This window comes from Saccostrea echinata, unplaced genomic scaffold, assembly GCF_033153115.1.
Source record: "Saccostrea echinata isolate AGI-Se365-2 ecotype Australia unplaced genomic scaffold, CSIRO_AGI_Sech_v1 ptg000009l, whole genome shotgun sequence".
Lineage (NCBI taxonomy): Eukaryota > Metazoa > Mollusca > Bivalvia > Ostreida > Ostreidae > Saccostrea > Saccostrea echinata.
Genome location: NW_026889758.1, coordinates 38,469,543 through 38,473,122, shown reverse-complemented (window position 1 = coordinate 38,473,122; position 3,580 = coordinate 38,469,543). Strand labels below are relative to the sequence as shown.

The following is a 3,580-nucleotide window of genomic DNA, read 5'->3' as shown; positions in this document are numbered from 1 at the left end:
AACAAAATCAGTGTTACAGATTAATTCATCACATCCATAGAAAGAATTGCAAGAAACACATAAATTCACTTTTCCAGGAATATTCACTAATAAATTCAATGCGACACTTTCACTTTGAAATCGAAAAGTCTCACATTCACAATTCCATTTCATTGAATCACTCACTCACAGTTGACGAATGCTTAGGGTCAATTTTTCACTGCATAAAATGCAAGTGTCATTTCACTGCACAAAACCCTAATGTAGATTTTCCAAAGGGTTTGGAAAAGTTTTGGAATTCCATGGAATTCCAAACATTTCCATACAAGAGTCTAAAAGTGTTTTTGGAAGTTTTTGGAATCTTTTGGAATTTGAATAACAAATTTGGACTTAGACATTTTGAGGTTTGGAAAGTTGTGGAATTCTATGGAAAAGCTGATAAAATGAGAAACTTAGACATTTTCTGCTCTGGAAAGCTGTGGAAAATAACTTAGAATTTTTTCTTAAACTGTCGGCTCATAGTACAATTACGTCGGGATCGATGTCGGGCTCGATGAACAATTAATTTAAACTACAGCCCGCCAAAATTCAACAATTCGGCTGCCATGTTGTATGGTAATTGTTGGACAGAAGGAAAGAGAGTGTCACGAAGAAGGGAACTGCTGTCATTATTAGCTTGGAATGGAATTTGTATTTTGACAAAAGATGCAGACATTTTAAGACCCGGTAGGTACAATGTACAGTAATCAGTATTTTATGTGTTCTTGAAGTTGAATGGATAATTGACTGTTCCTCAGTCTGGGCACCACACACATAGAATGCCCGACGATGAAACCATTAGGGCGAGTTTCATTTCTTTAATTATTATTGTACAACTCTAAACATCTCTTATCAAAATATGTTTGAACAATGTGTGGATTTCAACCCGAATTTCCTCCGTTCGTACATGTCCTTAGACCTCGCTATATATGCTAGTGGCACGTTGCCAATTGCGCCACGACAGTCCATGTTACATCGTACACAGACATCATAACACTATTAGTGTCTCTAATATGTTGCAACATGCAACATCTAAATTGGCTATCTTTACCATGTTTACAACAAAGAAAAAACGTGTAGACGGTGGTAGACTAATAATGCTCTATAAGCTGTCTATATGATATAAAGTTGTGCACAACTTAGTTGCGGTAGACCCAAGCCTCTATTTAGTTTCACAGACTACCACCAACAAAGGCATTTCAAGTCTTCCTTACTCTCAGACCTTTAGACATGCACAGATAATTTAAATATAGTCCCCCCCCCCCCCCCCCATTATGGAAATTTATTTCTCTTCCATGCTCAGTGGTGTCGGCAGCCTCTTTGGGGCCAGTTCAGAACTCTGGTCCGAATTATTAGCTAATAACATTCCTTAGTACATGTACTTATACTTACATTTACAGAGTACATTGTAAATAATTGTATCTATTTTTTAATGCACGTTCATGATCATTCACAGCACTTACTTTTATTATTTTATAGCTGAAGTACTCGATTTGCACAGCGCCGGCATATAATCATCAAGTTTGATGAAATGTCCTAATATGTAGATGTAGATGCTAAGTCATTCAGTCACCTAGCTTGTGAGAATGGTGAGAGCCTGCTCAAATTATCATTCAGCACAAATAAACTAACATTGTTTTTATTAATTAATGTTTTATAGCGTAAGATTTTTTTTATTGAGCAAGTAACAAGAGGTTTATATTCTTAATTCCTTAATAATGCATAACATAACTTTTGACAGGTAATCTAAACATGCTAAATGCTACATGCATAATCATTTTACATTTTATTTAAGTATAAATATTAAAAATGACTATACTCTATGACATAAAATCATGCATGCATTATTTACAGGAATGCTCACAAAAAGGACAAGAGCGAGAGAGCTGTATGGAAATTTACACAAAGGTAAGATTTTTTAATCATTTTCCTAATCAATAAAATCAAAAGAATTGAAATTATGTGTTTATCAATGTTAGCCAGGCATTGAGAAAAGTTATTATGAACCTTAGACTCCACTCTTTCAAATATATTTTAGTTATTTTAAGAAGTTGTTGCTTTTAACTTGTTTCCTATGTCAGTTCTCTGTCCTGTTCACAAGTTTTTACCTACGCCTTGTCAATGTCATTCATCATATTCTTACACAAACCTATAACCTTAGTCGCAGATATAAATTTCCAGAAATAAAGAAGTACATGTATACATGTATTAATATATTATCTTACTCAATACTGAATTGTTGAGGCATGGAAGTTACATGTATTTATAACAGTTTGTTTAATATTTTCTTAATTTTTCAAAAATAAAGTATATGTACATGTATTTGCATGTTTGAAGCCTAGAACAAATGTATTCTATATATTCACTTTATGTTATTTGCTTTGTCTATATTTTTGTTACATTGTAAATTAACCAATGTGCATTTAAAGCAATTACATATGCCTATAAATTCGTCTTTTCCTCTTTTCAAGGGTCAGTTAACGGAGTAAGCTGATATGGAGGATAATATATCAAAGGCAGCATAGGCGTCCAAACTCCTGTTCAAGGTGCTTTTAATCAGAAGCTTAAGAGACAAAAGACGAGCCATTGACAAGGCAAAACTGAATGTTTTATATGGTATATAAATTATATTTACTAATGTACTTTTTTTCATACCTTAACTTTATTTGCTGAATGTTTTTAAGGGTACATAGTTTATGTAATTTACAATGTTCTCTCTCATATTCAAGGTTAATTAACTTAGACACAATCATGTCTCTTTATTTTTTTTTAATTTCACAACTTCCATTAGTTTAAAAAGAAATCAATCCTAATCTGAACAAAAAATTACAAGATAATAAATTCCTATTCTACAGTATTAAACTGATCTGCCAGGTTGAAAGAACCAATTGTCTTATATAGCTTTAGTTTATTATTTGTCATATATTTATACATGAGATAGATATCATACATCTTTATGGTAATCTTTTCTTTCAGAAATTGAGCAAGAAAAGTTTGAAGTGTCTTTGGGAATGATCAACATCAAACTTGCTGAGCTTTTGAAGCCGTCGTACCAAAAGTGAATCCATTCGTGACACCAATTATCTGACCACCCTCTAACAGAACCAGTGAGGAAGTGATTCTAGCCAATACTTCAGAAGTTTAGGACCTTCAATAATTAGGATCTTGGGGCATGTTGGGGAAAAAAATAGCATGTGTTGATTTTATGGGATCTTTCAAATATAGTTGTGTAGTAGATATTTGTGTACTTAATACATATGTTTGTCACTCTAGTCATTAACTTTGTATGGTAAATGTATATGGACCACTGGAAGATCATTGTAACTGTATACAATGTTGCAAATATACCCTGTTAAGGCTTTAGTGACCTTTCCCAAGGTCATTCAATGAAGCAAAAGGTCATAATTAATGTTTTTTTTAAAATCTATTTTGTTTTATTATTAAAAAATGTCATATGTTTGAGATTACTCTAGGTACAAAGGATTTTCTTTAACCAAAAGTCATTTGTTTCTCATGCAGACCATAATTTACTACATGTACATGCATGTATATTATAATAATT

The 3,580-nt window shown here is 32.6% G+C and overlaps 1 long non-coding RNA gene across 1 annotated transcript; it reads left to right on the top strand.

The window, feature by feature from the left end:
- The first annotated feature begins 612 nt into the window (after nucleotides 1–612).
- On the top strand, nucleotides 613–3,344 carry LOC133183675 (uncharacterized). Its single transcript, XR_009720697.1, has 5 exons — nucleotides 613–705; nucleotides 1,498–1,607; nucleotides 1,873–1,926; nucleotides 2,490–2,634; nucleotides 2,995–3,344. It is a non-coding gene; the product is annotated as an uncharacterized LOC133183675 (long non-coding RNA).
- The last annotated feature ends 236 nt before the right edge of the window (nucleotides 3,345–3,580 follow it).